The following is a 21,873-nucleotide window of genomic DNA, read 5'->3' as shown; positions in this document are numbered from 1 at the left end:
CTGAAAGCAGGGACTGGCACAGTTTTCTCTTCATTTTGTTGAATTCAATTGGGGGGGGGGGGGGGACAAGGGTCTCTGGTAGCAGCATTATTCTTATTCGGGGCAGCCAGATCCTTAGGTAGGTGAGAAACCACAAGTCACTGCCTCGCAGCTCTGCCCGCAGAATATCTGTGATTCAGGGGTGGGACTCCCTTTGATCTGCCCTCTAGGCTCTTCCCCTGACATTGGCCTTGGTAATGGGGGCATGTGGGGGGGAGGGGGGGGTCGGGGGCAAAGGTTCTGAGGGAGCCCTTTGTCCTCTTTCCAAGTCAGGAGACAGCAGGTTCCCCAACAAGAAAGCCAGACATGGATCATCAACCTCCCCTTGTTGAGATCTCCCCTTGCTGAGGGCTCCCCCCAAGTCCCCCCACTTTGGCTAATTGCGAAGGCTGCCCCCAAATCTCGTCATTGCAGTTTGCTAAGACAACTGCCCCCAAGTCTCCCCTTACTGAGAGGGCTGCCCCCAAGTCTCCCCATTGCAGCTTACCAAGACAGTTGCCCCAAATTTCCCCATTGAGGTTTGCTGAGAAAATTATCCCCAATCTCCCCATTGCAGCTCCCTGAGAGGGTTGTGCCCAAATCTCTCCTTGCTGAGAAGGCTATCCCCAAGTCTCCCCAAAAGGGCTGCCCCAAATTTCTCCATGGCGATTTGCTAAGAGGCTACCCCCAAGTCTCCCCACTGTAGCTCCCTGAGAGGGCTGCCCCCAAATCTCACTGAGGTTTACTAAGAGGACTCCCCCAAATCTCCCCTTGCTGAGAGGGCTGCCCCCAAGTCTCCCCACTGCCACGGTGGCCCCAGCCGGAGCAGAGCAGCAAACGAGACAAGGGGCCCTTCTTCTCCCCGGTACACAGTCCCTCCCCAAACCCCCCCCCCCCCACGATGGAGGAGTCTAAGTAATTTCTCATCCAAAAGACAAAGTATCTTTCTTTTCAAGGCTCCATGTAGGATGTCCAGAAATTTCTCATGTTATTAAGAAGAGAAAAAGAAGGGGGAAAGGCCCCCGCCAGGCTGCAGCTTAATAAAGGCCAACATCTGTGGAAAGTTTGAGGCGGCCGAGCACCCAGGCCCAAATGAAAAAGCTAATAAAGTCCTCAGTGTGGGGGCGCTGGCATGGGGACAGCTCGGCCTCTGGAGCCACCTCATAAAGAGACATTCCGGGACACTAGCTCATAAGGGAAAGCCGCGGGGGCCGCCGGGCCGCGAGCTAGCCATGGTAACCAGTAGCCGCCCCAGCAGGCCGCAGCCCAAGCCACTCGGCCCCTTCTCTTCTGTCGGGCCCTCCTGGAATCTGGAAGCCTGCAGAGCCCCGGAGGGCACTGGGGGCTGGCCCCAAGGCCAAGCAGAGAGCAGCGGGCATCCAAGCCCTACTGAGAGCTGGCAGCAAACAAAGTCCTTCAGAGCCTTGCCTTGGATGCTCTGGGGCTGAGGGTGATGGTAACCAAAGAGTGGGGGGGGGGGTCGGGGGCAGAGCAGGTAAGTAGGGTCAGAGGCTGCCCTATATCTCTTCCACTGAGTGGGGCCTGTGGCGGGGGGTAGTGGAATAGCAGCTTTTCTTGGGGACTCACTTTTCATCTTCCTTGCCTAGTGTCTGCCCTGGAGGGGCCTGTCCCTGGGAGCCTCCTACAGTGAAGACTGGGGCTGGAGGCCTGCGGTAAAGGGGGTGCACAAGCTACAAGGTCATCCTCATTTCTTTCCTAGCTCAGTCTTCCCTAGGAGATGCCAAATAATTGGTCAGCTTGGTCAGTCCTGCCAAATGACTCAAATACAGTCAACTCTGTGGGAAAAAAACAGTCCCAGCTCACATCCGGGAGGCTGCTATATATAGACATAGCTTGAAAGGAGCCAGCAAAGGAGGGGACTTGGAGCTATTCCCAAGAAACTGAAAATCACAGAATAATGGGATCTCAGACTGGGAAGGGACTTCAGAGGTCACATTGTCCAGCCTGAATAAAACCCACCTTCCTTCAAAAATTAAAAAAAAAAAGTTAAAATGAAAAAAGCCCAACATATGAAAGCCCAAGTTTTGCTGGAAAACCTCCACACCTAAGGAGTTGTCAGGCCTCCCCAGTTGGCCCTTTACCTCTGGGGCAGCCACCCACCAAAGGGAGACCTTGGGTCTGAAATTGATCCCTAGCCCCCATTTCCTCTGGTTCTGTTGGATTCGGTAGACCAGGGCTCAATAATCTCATGCCCCAGTCTTTCAAGTTTTGGAGGGCAGATATCAGACTAGATGAAATGGGGAGAAAGGGGCATTGATATCTAAAGACTTATGTGTGGCTCAAGCTTTCAGACACATTATCAGTCTTACTTCATATCAGGCAGATTACATCGAGAAAAGTACAAGCTGCAGAATCAGAGGAACCAGGGTTCAAATCTGGCCTCTGATGTTTAACTATCACCTGTGTGGTCTTGTGTAAAAGGGGAAATTCCTTTTATTTCTTTCCTGATCCCATCCACAAGCACCTGATCCTTCTCCTTGGGAGAAACCCAAACTCTCTGAGCAGGAAGACCCTTCAAAGGCATCCAGCCTGGCATGGACCTGACTAATGTCCCTCTCTCAAGAAGTTGTTGTTTGTCCCTCATTCTCAGAGAAAGAGGTGATGCATGAATGAGATTTGAGTAAAACAGTGCTGTGCAAAGTCACCAGCCTCAATTTCTCCTCTAGAGTCATCTGGGTCCAGTGCCCAGGATGGATGGATCAGGATGACTGGAGTGGCCCTCATCTTATCCAGTAATGAGTCTTGCAGGTTTTGCTCACCCTCATCCCCCCCCCCCCCAGGCAGGCACATATTTCCCCTTTAAGGTAGCCCACATTGATAGGAACTTTACTTCCCCCCATCCTTCAGGTAGCAGTGGTGGAGGTGAAGAAGGCCAGAAGGGGTGCCCAAAAGGGAGACTGAGCAGCATCTGGGCCAAGTCACGATGCTTGTCCCCCAGCAGAGACTCACTAGTCACTGAGTGGACCTCTGGGAAGAAGGAAGTCAAGGTTTAGCAGGCAAACACTGAAGTCATTTCTTCCCATGGATGTTGTTAGAATCTTTCAAAAGAGAGTTCCCCTGAACTTTAAATCAACCCAAGTCAGCAAGCTGTTGTAAAACACCCCTTAGGTATGAATAAATGGTTAAAAGATGAGAACAATTTTAAAAGAACCACAAGATATTCACAACCATATAAAAACAATACCCCAAATCAGTAATAATTAGAGAGATGAAAATCAAACAGCCCTAAGGTTTCACCTTAGGCAAACATTCAATGTGGAAAGGGTTGTGGAAAGATAGGCATATTAGTACTTTGCTGGTGGAACTGTAAAGTGGAATCATTTTGGAAAGATAACAAGTTGAAATTATGCAAATAAAGTGGTTATATCCTTATCCTTGGAGCTGGAGTATCCATTACTGGACTGATTGGACTGAAAGTCTCCAATAAGAACAAAGTTCCCATGGACTTCAAAATATCGAGAGTTAGAAACATCGATTGGAGAACAGGTCCACAGATGCATTGGATTACTACTATGCCATAAGAAATGAGATATGTGATGGATACAGAGAAGCCTGGAAAGAACTATATGAACTGATACAGGGTGAAGTCAGCAGAACCAAGAAAACAATATACAAGTGACTACAGCAACATAATTGGAAAGAACAACCATGCATCAAAAAGTAAATGCAAATGTAACACAATTAACAGATCAAGTAGGACTCCTTGACTGAATGAAGACCCCCCAAACCCGCCCCTTGGAGGAGGTGGGAGGGCCCCAGGAGTAACTTACTTCTTGATGTATGCATCAGTTGTGTTGACTTGTTTTTCTCTCTTTACAAAACATCTCAAAAATTGTCAAATGGGACGTTTTGGGGGAGAAGCAGGGTGAAAGATAAATGGAATACCCTGGTGATGTAAGAAACAAAAACAATGAAAAAATCTTTAAAAATCCACCAGCTGGGGTAGCTAGGTGGCGAGGTGGATAGAGCACAGGCTCTGGAGTCAGGAATACCTGAGTTCAAATCCAGCCTCAGACACTTAATAATGACCTAGCTGTGTGGCCTTGGGCAAGCCACTGAACCCCATTGCCTCGCAAAAAAAAAAAAAAAAAAAAAAACTAAAAAAAAAATCCACCAGCATTGTATAGCGGGGCTTCAAAGATAAAAATCCAGGAAAAGGAGAGCTGAGTTTGAAGCAAGGACTCATGACGTAGACCAATTCTGCCTATTGGCACCTTCAGGGATTTAGCTAAGTCAATGACTCTGGGTCAAAGTTTTTTTCTTCTGGACAATGGGAGGAGAATAGTAAAGGTCTCTTTTACCTCTGAATCTATGATCCCATAACATCCCAAAAGTCATCAATGATATGATTGTGGCATCCAATGAATAATATATTCCTTACGGGGTTGCTTTGACCTCACGTGATATTCATTGTTTTATCCTCTGATTTTACTGCCCAAGACTGAATTCATTCCTTATGTGATGCCAAGTCCCCCTCCATTATGACTTCTTTCTTTCAAAGTCCTTGGTTCAGTCTTCAGGTCCAAATGGGCAGTGAGATGCTCAGAGCATTCCTAATATGTACCCCAAGACATCAGAAAAAACCTGGGGGGCTTGGTCTTGGAGAGTCAGCCCCTGCTGTGGACAGTAAGATGGAATTTAAAGTCTGACTCAGAGAATGCCAAACCCCCCCTTGGCATAGGAACAATTCCTGGTTGCCTGGGGCAGAGCTCGATGCCATTCCTTGTGGTGCATTGGGATTCAGGAGCCTAGTTTAACTGGGACACTGTGTGACCTTGGGCAAATCACAGCCTCTCTGGGCTTTGACTGTTTCATCTGGCAAAAGAGGCTATGGGACTGGGATGGACTCTGATTTCTCCTCTAACACTAGTTATAAAGGCTTATGATACCTCTCAAACAATGTCTTGAATGTTCTAGGACAGAAATGAGCCCAGATGAATCTTTTCAGCAAGTATTTTGAATCTCCCACAACTTGGTTCTGGTTCTTTGCCCTGGAACATTTTAATCAATGTCTTGGAGAAAGGAATCGATAGAGTATCCATCAACCTCTGAGCACTGACCTGATGCCTCAAAGGACTGTTATTACCTCAGATGACAGTTTGATTTAAAAATCCTCGCATGATGAAAAAAATCAAATCAAATGTAAGACAGTGGATTTGAGTTGTTTTTGTAAATCCAATCCAAGATGGGGAAAGAACAGCTAGACAGTAAATCATCTGAAGTGAATCTGAGGGTCTTAGTGGACTGCAAGCTCAAGGGTGGACAACGTACTACAGGACCAATGGAAAAACCTGAGGCTCAGGATGGATGATGGAGAAGTGAAAACTGCATCTCATTCTTCCTTTGTCAGACCTCAGTAAGAGTGTTAGGTTCATTTCTACATGCCAGCCAAAGGCCAAATATAGGTGAAATAGGGAATGTCCAGGGAAGGAAAACCAAGAGTGATGAGAAGCCTTGAGAACTTTCCAGATGAAGGGATAGCAAATGTTTAACCTAAAGGAAAGAAGATTAGGGTGGAGGAAGGCCACAGGACAGCTGTGGGGATTAGGGATTAGAAGTGTTCTTTTGGCTCCTGAGGGCAGAATGAAAGCTTTGGGGGAAGGGAAGGCAGATGAAGGCTTCATTTGTGAAATGTGAGACTGCTAGTTTAGAGCAGGAGCTGCTCCAGGAAGTAGTGAGTTCCCCATTGCTCCTCCAGGCAGAAGCTGGACAGCCACTGGGGGAAATGTTGAAGAGGAGAGAAGTGGTCAGCCCTGGATAGGACTCAGTGGATCGCGAGGCTCCTCACTCAGAAACTCAAGGTCTGGGGTAATTAAACTATTGCCTTCCAATTAGTAAATGATATTTTGTGGGTGTTTCATGTGAAGCCGGGAAAGGAGAAAGGAGAGTCCCCAGTCACCCAGCTGAATTCTGGAGGCAGGATTTGAACCCGGGCCTCCATGGCCCACCAGACTAGCAGACTCCACATCCTAAAGGTGGATAGCCACCGAGGAAGCTCTAGATCCGGGCTGTCTGTGATGGCCCCAGACTCTCACGACTGCCTTGTTTGGAGTCCCAGAATACCCTTCCATGGAGTCAGATGTAACAGCTGGCATGGCTGGCCACCCCAGCCCCAGCAAAAGGGGGGAACTCCCCCAAAGGTTGAGGGAAAGTCTCCATGTTCTGAGGCTTTCTTCTACCCCACACCACTCCAAGGAGTTACCGGCACTGAGGACCAGGGCTGAACAGGAAAACATCTGAGGTCTAAGGTCTGCCCCAGCTGGAGCATGTCTGCTTTCCAAGACTTTCTGCTGACTAGCAAGACTGCTCTGACAGAGGCCGTGGAGCCTTCCTCTGATTCCTCCTCTGTTGACACACCAGGCCACTCTCCTCATCTTCCTCCTTTTCTTCTCCCTTTCCCTCTTCTTCACTCTCCTTTTCCCCTCCCCCTCCTCCTTTTCCTTCTCTTCTTCCTTTCCTCCTCTTTCTCCTCCTCCTAGTCCCTCCCAATCCCCTCCCCCTCTTTTTTTCTTCCTGGAAGGAAATTGTCAAAACATGGCATTTAACCAGAGATTAAAGGAAGTCAGTAAAAACAACCGGTAGAAGGGAAAAGGGAGAGATGCTCGGTTGGAGACACCCCATACAAAGACAGGGAGATGGGAGATGACACATTTGGGCAAAGACCAGCAGCTCCTGGCACTGACATTATTCCAGCCCTGCAGATTGAGATCTTGAAGGCCTCACCCATGCCCCACCAAGTTCAGATCCTCCTGGCTTCAGGTCCATCCCCCCCCCCCCCCCCCCCCGCCTTAGCCTCAAGAAGCTCAGACCAGAGAATGCCAGGGATGTGTCTGGACCCAGACATCCATCAACCCTTTGCTTTGGGGATGAGGACAGGCTCAGTGTTTTGGGTTCACCTATGCCTGGAGCCCCTCATACAGTGGAGGTCTAGAGATTCAGTGCATGTAGATTGACCCCCTGGGGCCTTCAGGCCAGTCCTGGTCCCAGAGGTTAATGCTACCCATTAAAATTCCTCTGATGGAGGGGATGTGAGGCAGGCAGACAGCCGGGTGTGTCTCCCAGTTTCCCTGAGGGTGGGTAGGCACACCTCCACCTCAGCACAGCCTCCCCCAGGGGCTTGGGTCTGGTCGAGGGCCAGAAAGGAGGGGGCAGGGTTCTGGCTGAGCTTCTCTGCCCAGGAAGGCAGGCATCCGAGCAGATAGAGAAGGTGAGGCTGGCATCATTTCAAGCAGTTTCCCCCACCCCCTCAGCCCAGACAGTAACCCTATTCCTCTTAGCAGGTTTTTATGGAGTTTTTTACAAGCCTCTTGGGTGGGTCACAGCCACCCCATAAATGTAAACGCCCCATTCTGCACATCGAGGCCACTCACCTTCTGAGGCCTGCCTGGTACTGGACTTGCCCTCCAGCAGCTTGGGTTTCACTCATGTTGTATCAGATGGAAAGGAATCTTTATGGGAATGCTTGGGTGCCCTGAGAGCAGGCCAGAAGTGTCTGAGGGGATGACAGTGCCTGCATTCCCCTGCCCCCCCCGGCCTCTCCCCTCCTCCACCCCATCAGTCTGTCCCCTTCCCCCACCTCACAGAGTTGGATGCTCAGAGAGCCCTGGCTGGCCAGCTTAAGAGCAGTTCCCCCTTAATAAATGAAGCCCCTTGCCCTTTAGCAAATGGACAAGAGATCTGAGGAAGGGGAAAGGGAAGGAGCCCAACAAACAAGGAACTTGAGAGGTGGCGTCCTCCAGCCCCCGCCTTTGGGGCAGCACCCTTTCCCCCAATGGGGCCAGCCAATGTCTGCCCCTTCCTGAGCCTCCCTAGAGACTAAGCCAGATTCCACTGGATCCCTCCAGGTGCCGTTCTAGTGGTGGTGGTGGTGGGGTGAACCTCCTCTTCTGGAGCTGTGGGAAAGGAGGCTGGGGCAGGAGAGGGAGCCCCGGGGTGGCTCTCCTCAGCCTCTGCCTCCCAAGCTGCCCCCCCCAACAAGCCCCATCACAGGCTGAGGTCTGAGCCTCAAAGGGCTGAGACAGAAGACCACAGCTGAGAAGGGGTCCGGCTCAGCCTGTGGGTCCTGACCCTTTTCTCTTGTGGCTTCTGTTGGAGCCTAGAGAAAAGCTGACCAGCCCTGGCCCCAGTGAACTATGGCTAAGGGCAACCAAGAGACAAAGGGCCCTCAATCTTCTCTCCCCTGGGCTCAGTCTGTCCTGGCAGCCCCTAACTCTTCTGATTCCTCTTCTCTGGATGCTGTCCGGGTGGGGGGGTCACATGACTCATCCCTCAGGTCTTAGAGATCTGACAAATTTGGGATTTGGGCCCTACCACTGGCTTCTGCCTAGTACTGGACTTTCCCTCCAGCAGCTTGAGTTTCACTCATGTTATGTCAGTTGGAAAGGTTTCCAGTCCCTGGATGCTGACCTCCGCCCTGGGGGGGGAGGGGGGAAGCATTTCTACTCCCTTCTGCTGGACATGTCTTAAGATAGCTGTCTCCTCTGTCCTTCTCCATGCAGGTCAGGAGCCCAGAACTGAGATGGAGGTTATCTCCAGGCCTCAGGTAAGACCTCAGGTTCTTCCAGGTGAGCATCAGCCTGAGGGCTGGGGGGAGGCAAACATGTCACATCAGAGGCATGCCATATCATCCCTGCATCGCATGGACTTAGATGTCTCAAGGACCTTGCCTGAGGTCCCACAGGTGGGAAGGTCCAAGGCAGGGTCTGAAGCCAGGTGCTCTATCCATGATGCTACCCCACCCTGACTGGGGAATCCCCAGCATGCTTCCCCCACCCACACAATTACATTCACCTCCTCCATCACTGGCTTCCTGGGCATCAATCCATTTTCAGGGTGGATAGACCTGGAGAGGCCCCAGGCTTTTCAGGTCCCTAAACCTTGTTTGCCTTAGCCCTTCTGAGGCAGTAACTCCAAATTACCCCTTTATTTATATTTCCTTTGATCTCTCCCACTCACACCCCTAAGAAGGGAAGGAGGGGGACATGGGAGGCTTCTTTTATTTAAGAAGCAGACTGAGACCTGGCCTGGGTAGAAAATGTGTGCTGAGAAGTCCAGCCTCTAAGTGGTCCCAGGAGTGCCTTAGGAGAAAAGAAGGAAGGAAGGAAGGGAGGAAGGAAGGGAGGAAGGAGGGAGGGAGGGAGGGAGGGAGAGAGGGAGGGAGGGAGGGAGAGAAAGGAGGGAGGGAGGGAGAGAAAGGAGGGAGGGAGGGAGGGAGAGAAGGGAGGGAGGGAGGGAGAGAAGGGAGGGAGGGAGGGAGAGAAAGGAGGGAGGGAGGGAGGAGAAGGGAGGGAAGGAGGGAAGGAAGGGAAGAAAGAAAGGAGGGAGGGAAGAGAGGGAGGGAGGGAAGGAAGGATGGAAGGTTAGATGAAGGAAGGAAGGAAGAGAAGGAAGAAGAGAAGAAGGGAAGGAAGGAAAGATGAAAGGAAGGAAGGGATAGAGGGAGGAAGAAAAGGAAGGAAGGAAGGAAGGAAGGAAGGAAGGAAGGAAGGAAGGAAGGAAGGAAGGAAGGAAGGAAGGAAGGAAGGAAGGAATAATGGAAGGAAAATGGAAGGTGGAAGAAGGAAGGAAGGGAGAGAAGGGAGGGAGGGAGGGAGAGGGGGAAGAGAAAGAAGAGACACTGTTCTAGGAGCACCCCAGACCTTAACTGAGCCTTCTCCAGCCAGGGCTGATTCTAATCAGCGTGGGAAACAGGCAGCAAGGCCTGGCAGGCCTCTGTTGGGTGGAGGCGCCTGCTATTTCCATAAACTTGATCACAGTCCTCGGCCTCTGATAAACCCCTGTAAATCAGCATCCTGGGAGTGTGGCTGGCTGCCAGAGGCGGCTGAACGCCGGCCGCCCGCCCCCCTCCCGGTATCTGAGCTCCAGAGCTCCCAGGGGGCCTGAAACCCTGGCCAAGCTGAAAAGGGCTTCATTTTCCCCTTCCAGATCAGCACAATAAATCATCAAGTCTTCCTCCAGTCATGTCCCCCCTCCCCCAGCCAACACTTGGGTTTATGGTCTGACTAAGGAGGCAGCAGCCTCCCCATGGCCCCCAGCTGTGTGACCCTGGAGGGCCTGAGCCTCCTTGCTGGGGCCCCCCTCCCCACCTGTCAGGAAGCCTGGACCCAGGCTCTGGAAGCCTTCCTGGCCAGAGCTGCCCCCTTCCCCTTTGCCCTTTCCCCTGAGGTGGCTCTGGGGAAGGGGCTGGGCATCTCAGCTATGTCTCCAGCCTGAGGGGGGTGAGAAGAGTGTGGGAGCTGGGCCAGCCCCTGGAGAGAGCCCCTTAGCCTATGCCTATCAGATGAGGGGAGGGTCCTCTCCAACTAAGAGTGTCTCTGAAGATTTCTGGAGGTGGCATTGCCCCTCACCCCTCACCTCTCGGCTGGCAGGAGGAGGGGGAGGATGCCAGCTTAAGCTCAGGATGCTGGATCATGACTTGATGAAGCTTCAATGAAAGCTATAAATAATGGATTGTTTTCAGTTTTGTTATGGGTTATTCTTTAAGCTCCAGAGGGGCGGGGCTTGGGGTGAAAGGTAAGAAAGGAGGGAGGCCCCAAGAACAGAGTCAGAGATTTGGAGTATCAGAGAACTTCATCTTTCAGATGAGCAAACTGAGGCCCAGAATAGCTGGACAAGCCCACAGTCACCCAGCTATTAAGGGGAGAGGTAGATGGGCATGGAGCATGGCCTGGGCAGCCGGCCCTTCTGACTCCTGCTATGAATGGCAGAGTCAAGATTCGGACTCAGATCCTCCTGTGACTCCACTGCAGTTAATGATCATCATAATTTAGTCTGAATGACTTTCAAATCTCTCACTGTCTAGATGCTGGCTGGGGCCTGGAGGATGCTGCATTGGATGGGCAGTTGGATGGGAAGATGTCTGAGGAGGATCCTTTGACTTCACATAGTCTATGGACATTTCATGCCTCCTAGAGTTCCTCAGCATTCTAAGATGGTGGGATTTCTAGGGTCCCTGTACATCTTATTGTCTTTACTTTGGGGAAATTGAGGCATGGGGAATTTCATTGAGCCACCCCCCCACCACGTATGGGTGAGATCAGTGTGACAGCTCCCCCCAACCTCCCAGTTGGTGAGGTCCTGTGGATCCTGAGGCTAGAATGAAGTCAAGACAGAATCCTAAATGGAAATCCAAGCTGTGACTCAGAACCCAAGCTCCCAGTGTCTGCTCCCTCCCATGGAGGGCCTGGACATGTGGGAGGGGTTGCCGGAAAGCTGGCAGGCTCAGAGACTCTAAAAACAGAAAAGAAAAAAAAAACCAATCTCTCTGGAAAAGTCGTCTGTCACTTAGTAGGAGCCAAGTCTGCATGGGGCAGGGCCCTGCCCAGGAGCTCCCCTCTCAGGGCTTGGGCTGTCTATTCAGGAAAAGCTAGGAACCCAGTGGAATGGGGGAACCCCCTCTCCTCTGAAGAGGGGGGGAGATAGCAAAAGCTTCCTTCCCCTTCCTCTCTGGGCATTCACACCTGGGGCCACATTGGAAGGAGGGAATCGATGACCCTTCCCATGGAGGACCCCCACCCCCCACCCCTACCCAGTACAGTGTGGACCACACCATGCCAAGAACTGAGTCACTGAAGCATCGTCCATATAAAAATGCTGGCAAGGGATGGTCTTGAGATTAGGGCTGACGTCAAGGCTGTGAGGACCAGTGATTTCATCTGTGTGGAGGCGTATCTCAGCCCTCCATGTACCCCCCCCCATCCACCCCCAGTATTGCCCGTTGGCTGGCCCTGCAGGAGTGAACCTCTCCAGGACATGCCTCATATCTTGCCAGACTGGTCCTCACATAAACAGCATGCCACCCTTCATGGGGGTGGGCTGCTAACAGAGCCCCAGAGACCCCAGACTCCCCTCCACACTACAGTAGGAATCAGGAGCTCTTAGAGAAGGGAGAGGGCAGCTAGAAGAGACTCCGAAGCCTGATTCCCTGGGATTGGGGAAGCTTCCAGCTTCACCAGCCCCACCTTGGTGAGAAGGCAAGCCTAGAAGAGGGGGTGCAGGCAATATTCTGATCCAGGACTTTACTGGGAGCCAGTCCTGCAGATATAGACACTCCCCTAAAAGTTCGACCCCTCTTTTGAGTCCAATGAACCAGGACAGCTACGAAACAACCAATGCCTCTTTTGGAACAGCTGCGAGGCTTCACATAAGACTTCATCTCACCTCCCATGGCCATCCATTTCCCACCTCCAAGTCTTTGTCCCAGTTGACCCCCATGCCTGGAATTTACCCCCCAATCCCCAGTTTGCTCCCTTTTCTCAATGAACCTTCCTGGTTCCTCTGGCTCTCAAACACACACACACACACACACACACACACACACACACACACACACACACAATCACCTTGGGTGTCCCTCTGAGAGAACACACACAACTGCTCAGAGTCCTAGACAAATGGGGGCCATGTAGTGTGGGGGAGAGGATACCAAGAAAGGCCACTGAATTAGGCAGGGATGCTGACCAAGCCATGATCAGAATATTCAGGAAAAGAATTGGAGGGGATCCGACTCTTTGCATCCCCCTACCTGGAGCTCCCACTCTCCTCCCTTGGAAGACATTTCCCCAGTTTCTTAGGTTAATGATACCTAGTCTACCTATAGGCCTTTGCAATAACATCAGGTTCTCTCAAGAACAGAAAAATGAGGCGGGGGAAGGAGTTTGATCCACATGAAGGTGATCCAAGGACCTTCCCCACCTCCACCCCAGCCCCTGGCCCAGCAGCTGCTTCTGGCTGCCCCATGCCAAGTGCTTTCCAACGGCAGGCAGCTTCCCTCTCTAAGATATGGAAACTTGAGCCTGTTGCTGCATGGGAGAGGGGGCTCCATGGAGTCAGGAGGGAGGCCGGTGCTGGTCCTGAGAGTGGCCTGTGGAGTCCCAGGCTGTGCTCTCAGGAAAGTCCACCCAGTGCTGGCTGCTCTCCAAATAGTGTCCTCTTATCTGCTTGGGGACCTAGAGCCACCAACTGGAAGCCTTTCTTGGGGCCATGGGACTGTGATGCAGGAGCCATGACATAATTAGCTAATATTAGTTTGTAGAGGGCTTCACAAATATAATCTGGGCTGATTCTCAAAACAACATTGCTATTATTACCCTCATTTTACAGATAAGAAATGGAGGCAGAAGTGAAGTGACTTCCCTAGGGTCACACAGCTTCTAAGTGTCAGCAGTTACATTTGAACTCAGGTCTTCCTGACTCCAGATCCAGTGTCCTGTCCACTGTGGCCCCCCCCAGCTGTCTCTAGGTTACTATGTAAAAAAGGGACCTCTCTCTCCTGGAGTCTAAGTTGAGGTCCTCTTTGAGGTGGGGGCGGGGCACACATTTCTGTTTTCTGCTGAGGGCATCTGTGACCATGACCAAGAGTGGGAAGGTCTGGCTCAGCCACAGAGTCCAGAAGACAGGGAGTCAAGGTGAATCTGTCTCTCCCTCCTCAGTTCTCCTCACAGCCATTGTAACGCACTATTGAGTGAATGAATGAATGGATATACAGATGTATGGATGAATGAATGAATGAACAAATGGATGGATGGATGGATGGATGGATGGATGGATGGATGGATGGATGGATGGATGGATGGATGGTGAATGGATGGACAAATGGATGAATGAACGAATGAAAGAATGAATAAATGAATGAAGGATGGACAGATGGAGAAGATGGGTGGATAGATGAGAAAGAATCCTATCACTATTTTGTGCAACATTTGGTGGCTGCTCTTGTTCTTCCTATGCTAGGTAATAAGCTACCTGAGATCAGAAATGGCATCATTTTACATCCTTCTATCTTTGGAACCAAGACCAGGATCATGAATGTTATAGGAGTTCAAGAAATACTGGTTGAATTAACTGGAATTCTCCTGAGATCTGTCTTGGGTGAAAGGCAATGCTGGGGAGTGAGTAGGACGAGAACCAAATTGGAATGAATCTCACCTTGGACACTTACTATATAACCACAGCAAGCCCCCCCTCTCTGAGACTCAGTGTTCTCATCAGTTAAATGGGGAGGTTTGTGCCTGGAGCATTTTACCTTGCCAGCTGGGAACATCTGTAAATCCTAAGGTTCTATGTACATGTCAACTAGTATCCCAATGGGTGCCAAGACCTTCACCCTCCAACCTGGGTTTTCACTTCCTTCTAGACATATGACTGCCCTAAGACCAGATACAAACAATGCTTTACTGCTTCCATCATGAAGTCCTTGGGTTGATGCAGTCTTCAATGCCTTGCCTTCTGCAAGGGCCATTTGCTAAGCTGAGACCTCAGCTCATTTTCCTTCCTCACTTCCAGTCCAGGCTACAGCCCCCTCCTCCCCCAATATGGTCTTTTCTTCCCCCATATGGTCTTTCAAATGAGCCAGCTCACAGAATTTTCCTAGCTCCCCTTTTTGTAGGAGGGAGCCCAGACCTCAAAGCAAACAGAGCCTGTATTCCTTCTGACAAGGATAGCCATATAGAGGGCCACAGTAGGCAGGCTTTGGCCACAGAAGGTCTACAGTGCCCAGGCTACAGGGACCTAAGCCCAAATTCCTTCTGAACAGGTCAGAGAGATCAGTATAGAGTCTCAGGCTACTTTTGGGAATGGGGAGCTCACTACCTCTCGAGACTCAAGAGAGGTCATGTCTGCAGGACTATATCCAGAAATGGGGAACTCATTACTTTTAAGGCCACAATTCCACCTTTGAGCACTAAGTCAAAATCTGCCTCCTTGGGACTTCTACTCACTGGACCCTCTCTGTGTTCTGGAGCTACAGGAAATAAATCTAATCCCTGTTTCATAGGATAACCCTTTAGAGATCAGCATGAAATATTTTCCCCATGAAAACCAGTCAAAGGAAATAATAGCAAATGGGCAACACTTGTGGATGTTTGTGGCCTAGTCAGGAAGCAGGACTGTTGTGTAAAACATTGTTTCAATGGGAAAAATGAGCTAAGTCCCAGCTGAAAACTGGAAGGGTCCGAAGTTGATTGCCCGTCTTCTGGGGAGGGTGGGAAGGAGGTGAGGGAAGGTAGAAGTGTCCCCCATCCTTTGTAAATTCAGAGGGGAAAAAAGGTATCTGACTTCATGATCACCCCAAACCCAGGCCAGCCTCAGTGTGAGAGAGAACATGGGAAGCTTAGGGAACTAAGAGATGGAAGGGCATCTTCCTCTCCCTAGCACCATGCCACAAAACATTTCCAAGGGCATGCCTACCATAGGGTAGACAGAGACCCAAAGGATCAGATGCAGCCACCAAAGCTCTGGCTCCATGGCCAGCATTGCAAAGGACAGAGTGGGGAAGTCACTGTCAACCCATCATCCCTCTCACCTAGGTCAGGTCAGGCTTGTGGACAGATCCAGGACTAAGACTTGTGTCTTTTCACAGCATGTGGCTGAGTTCATGTGGTTCCTACCCTCTCTGGGTCTTCAATGTGGGTGTCTGTGCATCTTCATCCTGAGTCCTGACAGCACAGGCACTGAAAAGGATCTTGGCAGCACACCCAAGGTCATTGCCCATGGATAATGTCCTTCCCAGGTAGTAACTTTTTCAGCTCCAGGATGCCAGAAACCAAAGGCTTTCTGAGTGAGGGCAAAGTCCCTTCTATGATGCTCTTAATAGACCATTTAGACCATGAGTCAGGAATCCACAAGCAAAGAATAAAAGGCTCAGACAAAAGGAGATGGCCATAGAAAGGTTGAAAGTGACCTCACCACTCTGTCCTCAAATTCTGATTATGACAGAAAATTAAACTTCTGATGCTGCTCCCTCTAAGAAACTATTCACTGGAAGTATTTGCCACACTGAAAAGGAGGAGAAGACGAGTCAACCATCCTCGGTATTGGGCAACCTTGACTGTTTTCTCCCAATGATCTGAGCTGAATTAAATCTAATTTAGGGTTCAGAAGTTCTGAAGTTCCAACAGTCTCTTTGAAGGCAATGCAATGGCATTCAAGGCATCTGACTCAAATTCAGCTTAGTATGCCACAGAGTTGGCTTTTATGAAAGGTTCAGTCTCATTGGACTTTCTAATAACAGAATTCTTGGGAAAGCTAGGAAAGGAATAAGGATCCGTGGAACCAATAGGTCTCCTTTTCTTACTCCAAAAGACTCTGGGGCCCTAGAGTCAGGAGGACCTGAGTTGAGTTGAAATCCAACCTCAGACACTTAATGATTATCTAGCTGTGTGACCTTAACCCCACTACCTTGCAAAAATAAATGAATGAATGAATGAACATTAAAAATTCTAAATAAACATATACCATAAAGATATACCATAAAGATATGCCTCTAGAACAAATATGAATAGATGTGTCACAGAATTTCAAGCCAGAAGAGCTCTCAAGAGTTGAGACAAGTAAGGCATCATTTGTTCATTCATTTATTCATTGAACAAGCTATTATTAATCCTTCCTCTGTATCAAGTTGCTGAGAAGATAGAAAAATAGAATAGAAGAGAGAATTCCTGAATGAATGGGTATATGTCATGAAAGTAGAAGGAAGGGAAGGAAAGGGAGGGAAGAGGAGGACAGGTAAGGGAGAACACTTCAAGAGTGGGAAATCTATTTTACCCTTTGGCTGAAGCTGTGTCACTGACTCTGGAAGGATACATTAAAGCTATTTAAGGGGAGAGGGTGGGAAGGGAGGGGGAGAGAGGGAAGGGAAGAAGAGAAAAGAGAGGGGAGGAGAAAACACCTGATGGGATTTGTGGATTTTTCAGTGAAGATATTTTTCTATTTTTTTCTGAATTGACCTTTATAAGAAATATTTCGAAGAAACATCAGGATCATATCATTTACACAGACCTGCATATAAAGCCTCCATGTCAGCATTTTCATTCTTGAAAATTCTTTAAAAGAGGAAGGATTGAACAAGTTATGGTATATGAATGTGATGAAATACGATTAGATGTAAGAAATGATGATAGGAATGGTTTCAGAGAAAACTGAGAAGAATTGAACTGATGCAGAGGAAGCAAGAAGAGCCAGGAGACAGACTTCTTAGGGACTTTGATCAGCATAAACATCAATGATTCTAGAAGACTCATAAGGAGAGAACTTCCTTATAGGGAAGTGGACAGGGGATGTGTGTGTGTGTGTGTGTGTGTGTGTGTGAACATGGCCAATGCCAAAATCTATATGTTCCTAACAGGAGTTTTGTTTTTCTTTTGTTCTCAGTTGGGACTGAGGAAGGAAAGAAGGCAGAATTTTGCTGATTGAAGAAGTAAAATTTAATTTAAAAGAGAGAGAGTTAAGGGAGGGAGAGAATGAAAGAAATGATTTCTCAAAATGCACCAAAGAAACAGAAAAAAGTGTAGAAGGAGAGAAGAAATAGATCCACTTGGTTACTGCTTCTATCAGTTATAAATCCTTCCCTATGTATTTTAAAACGACACCTACCAATTCAGTTTTTCATGATTCTCTTGTTCTGTTTTCTGTATTGATATGTTTGTGTTTGTTGTTGATTGTTAAGTTCAAAACAATTGACACACTTTTTCAAAAAAAAAAGAAGAGGCAGAGAGGGGAAAAAAAATCTTCAAAAGGCTAGAATTCTGCCATAACTGTTTTTTTAAACTTTCATCATCTGTAAGAGAACAAAGAAAATTAATAGAAAAGAAAACAGAAGAACTGATTCAAGATGGCCCCGGGAACAGACAAACAGACTCAGAAAGCCTTAATCCAAGCCAGAGGGAGCACATGGAGGAAAGAACAAATTCAGTTTTTGAGACACCAACATTTCCATGCTAGAAGTCAGATTTTTGCCCAGAGACAGTGATTTGTAACGTATGCCATTGGGCTCCAATTGTGTGGGGCATGGTCGCCAAAGGAAAGGTGATAAGTGAAAAACCCTGAGCTCAAAATGCACTCAGCAGCAAGGGTTGGGGAGAGCTTGGAGACTTGGGCCACAGCAAAGAATCCAGTAAAACGTTTCCAGGCAAAGCATTCCTACGGCCAAGGTTTTACTGGACAAATATTTTCGATTCATTCATTCAGCAAGTATGTATCCAGGGCCCATGATGAACTACACTAGGCATTGGAGATACAAAGTAAAAACCAGTTTGTCCTTGGGCAGCTTAAATCCTACTGAGAAGATAGAACAAACACGTATGCATCTAAGTGTAAAAGAATTGGACAGATGGACAAACCAATAACCAGGGAAACTGGAGGTTTTCTCTAGGAGATGGCACCTAAGTCAGGCCTTGAAGGGAGATAAGGATCTTATGTAAGTCAGGAGGTGGTAGGCTTCTGATATTATAGGGACCCAATTCTTGGAGGATGAACAGATTTGCCCCTCATGGCGTATCGTATCCAGAACCAAGATATCCTCTGCCAGGTTACAAACCACTCATCAAACCTTGGGAGCGTCCTTCGAGTCAGGTGTGACGGAGGGGCTGGTACTAGGTGATGAGGAAAAGTCTTTGAATTGGCTCCAGAGCTGGAAGAATGGATGATTCCAGATATGTGGAGCCCAGTGGCCCAATTGCTATGACCTGGCAGGTTTGGGGAAGAGTGAGTGACCCATCTCCTGCCTGGCTGCTATGATGATTCTATTTTGCCATGTTTATTTTTCCCTGATCTTTAATGAGAAAGTTTTCTAAGAGGGGAGGGCAAGGCTGCCATGTTTGTTTGGGAGGTCTATTGGAATCGTCCAAGATAGCACTGACAACTAGAGTTGGTAGGAAAGTTCATCAATTATAACAGTAGTGGATACTGGTGCTAATCCTGGCCAATGAGAGCAGAAGCACATGCAGATGGCCATGTAAAGATATGGCATGAAGGACCATCACCCCTTCTTACTGAGAGAGATTTCAATCCTTAGAACCCAACACAGAGCTACACCTAAGGGACTCAAAAAAAAATAGAGACACAGATTTCTAGGACCAAAAGTCAAGAGATAGCCCTTTCCCATAGGTTTTATCTACATGTGTGTCATTGGCAGCTGGTGGCACAATGGACAGAGTGCCAAACCCAGAGACAGGAAGACCTCAGTTCAAATCTGGTCTCTGATGATTGCTAGCTGTATGATCCTGGGCAAGTCATTAACCCTGTATGACTCAGTCTCCTCCTCTGAAAAATGAACTGGAGAAGGAAATGGCAACCTACTCCAGTATCCTTGCCAAGAAAACTCCAACAGGCATCATAAAGAGTCAAACATGACTGAAAATGACTAAATAACACAATTTTACTTTAAATATGAACCCACTCTCCTTAGGGACCTTACTCTTAGGGAACAGTATATATCTGCTGATTGGAAATTGTTTTTGCAACACTATTCTTTCACTTTCTCAGTAAATCCCTTTAGCAAAAGCTAATGGAAATCAATTTATTCAGTGATAATATGGACCACACTAGTGGGGACTCCGAATTTATAGTAGTAGAAGTTTAATTTTTAAATGCCACTTAAACTCATCCACTAAAATATTTTTTCAAAAGTTATTTCCTTGCCCAACATGAGGGAACTTTTCTTTCCCACTACCCCATAGCAGTCTCCTGCTACTGGCAAACATATTCTTCATTGTTTCAACTGGTGACCAAGGTTCTGAGAAAATTGTGAGAACAATTTTCCCTGCAGATAGTGTCTATCTGGATAGATTTCTTTGCATTCTCTTCCCCTTGGAAACTGTTGATTAAGATCCTATATACATTTTTAGCTGTCTCAGCACTCTTGTGATCTTCTAATGAATGGGATTCTTCCTTTCCTAAAACATCAGAAGTAATGAAATTTTACAGACCCAAAGAATTGTTCCATCCTGGAAATTGTTGCAGTCTCCTGGTATACTTGGCTCTTTTGAAACAAAGGCAGCCCTCTCCCACTTTTCTTATTTCTGAATGTGATATATGAATCCTCTGTTCCTGATCCCTTCCTCTGCTCTGCTTTTTCAGACCCCAGACCAACCCCACTGGAAGGCCACTGACTGGCTGTTCCCATGCTGACACTGTTCTATTGTCATGGACCCTCTTCAGTCCATCATGCACCATCTCATTGGTTGCCCAGACTCGAACACTTCCTCCAGTTGGTGGATAAGATCTTGCTTCAGGACAGACTTTGTATTCCTATCCCATGACTCGAGTGACTGGGCAAATGGATAACCAAGAAACTGTGTGCAGAGCCCTGTGGTAAGGATTGGAGAGACAACATGAAAAGCTCTATGGTCCTTGCCCACTTCAACTTCAAACCTAGGAGGCAGGTGGTGAAGGCTCTTCCTCTCTCATGTCCACTGATAAAACTAGATTTGTTTCTGAGGCTGAACTATCTGACAGCGCCGGGGCCTTGAGGAGTGAGAACTTTCTCTGTCTGTCCTTCAATAGTATCAGTTGTTGAGGAGATGGTGCCTCTACTAAGGAACCTTCTCTCTTCCTGTCCAACAGATGCTTGTCTGTGTCCTGGGGAGAAGAGAGACAGACAGAGACAGAGAGAGACAGAGAGAGACAGAGAGAGAGAGAGTTTTTCCTTTATAACTCAACAATGAGCCAAGAATGAACTCTTATGGGGGGTGGTCTTGCACAAGACTAGTGACCCCTAGAAAAGTGAACTCATGGTATCAAAGCAGAGTTAGGGGTGGGCCTAGACAGGGAAGATAGTGCAGTTAGTAAATGTCTGAAACTGAATTTGAACCCAGATCTTTCTGACTCTGAACCCAGTTTCTCCACCCAGTTGCTTCTGCTTTCAGTTCTTTTGGGGGGATCAGCCATGGATCAAGTAATAATCATAAACATTTAATCCCCTTCTTCAGTAAGTTAATAGACCATCTTTAGACCCACAGTGCCATCTGATGCCAAGCTAATCTATCCATTCATTAAAAGGAAAAAAAGATGCCAATGGGTTTTTTTTTCTTTCCCCCACCTCCAAATTGGCTCAAGTTGTCTGCTAGCTCCATCGAGGGAATGGAGCCTACTCCTGCCCATCCAGAGCCCCAGGCCCTCTGTCCACTCCAGAGTCACTTGGCTGCTTTCTAAGTGCAAAGCAGATTTCCTTGAGCATGGAGGAGGAGACTTGTCTAGCCTCACCACCGAGCATCTCCCCTCCCCACAGATCACCCTGTGAGGAGACTTTCGGGAGTCACTGATGACGTGCAAAACTCCTCGATTCCGGGCTTATCTGCCCAGGTGTTACCCAGACTCTTCAAAGCACAGAACTTGGTTATTTCTCCAGTGCTGTCAAGCATGAATGGGGATGCCCAGGGAGTAGGAGAAGGGACAGGGGCCTTGCTTGGCCAGAGGTAGCCCACTGAAGGAAGGGCTCAGTAACAGAGTCAAGTTGTGGGGAAGTCCCCAGTGGACAGAGGAGGCCCAGTTTGGGGGGGCAGGGAGGGGCGAGATCTGAGGCAGCTGGAGACAGGAAGCCAGTGTTCACCAACAAGGCTGTTCCAACCCATTACCCATTGTCACGATGTCCTGATTTTCCATGAAACCAACCATGGGTTGAAGCGGAAGTGGGGCTGAAACCTGGTTTAATTAGCAACTAAGCAAACAATCCATGGGCTACTAATGTGAGAGAAGGGGGTTCATACATGAACTGTATGCATTTTAGGGCATTTCAGGGGACCTGGAATCCCCCTGGATTCAATCTTCTGTCAGAGTTAACTTCTCTGGGGCCTCAGTTTGCCTGCCTGTAAAATGAGAGAGCTATCAACATTTTCTGCCTGAGGGAGGATCCAGAGCTGCCAGCTGATATTTTGCCAACTAGAAAAATGGTACCAAATACAAATATACAAATATAGCACAGTACACATGCTACCTCCCAGTACCTCCCAGTACTCTGACCAGAGCAAACACCTCATGTTCTATCTGTCCAATTAAATTAAATGACAATAAAATGAGTCGACAACTTGTCAGAGTAACTGGGCTCAAATCCCACCTGTG

General features: G+C 48.5%; 1 long non-coding RNA gene across 4 annotated transcripts; it reads left to right on the top strand.

The window, feature by feature from the left end:
• Positions 1-5,729: 5,729 nt before the first annotated feature.
• Positions 5,730-20,807, top strand: LOC141491558 (uncharacterized). 4 transcript variants are annotated; one of them, XR_012469641.1, is made up of 5 exons: positions 5,730-5,840; positions 8,538-8,581; positions 10,841-10,972; positions 15,398-15,547; positions 19,894-20,807. It is a non-coding gene; the product is annotated as an uncharacterized LOC141491558 (long non-coding RNA). The 4 variants fall into 4 exon arrangements; XR_012469642.1 differs by lacking the exon at positions 15,398-15,547; XR_012469639.1 differs by lacking the exons at positions 15,398-15,547; positions 19,894-20,807 and having other exon boundaries at positions 10,841-13,474.
• Positions 20,808-21,873: the final 1,066 nt, after the last annotated feature.

This window comes from Macrotis lagotis, chromosome 6 (genome assembly GCF_037893015.1).
Source record: "Macrotis lagotis isolate mMagLag1 chromosome 6, bilby.v1.9.chrom.fasta, whole genome shotgun sequence".
In the NCBI taxonomy this organism is placed as follows: Eukaryota; Metazoa; Chordata; class Mammalia; order Peramelemorphia; family Peramelidae; genus Macrotis; species Macrotis lagotis.
Note: the sequence above shows the minus strand (reverse complement) of the source record. Positions and strands in the feature narration are given on the sequence as shown.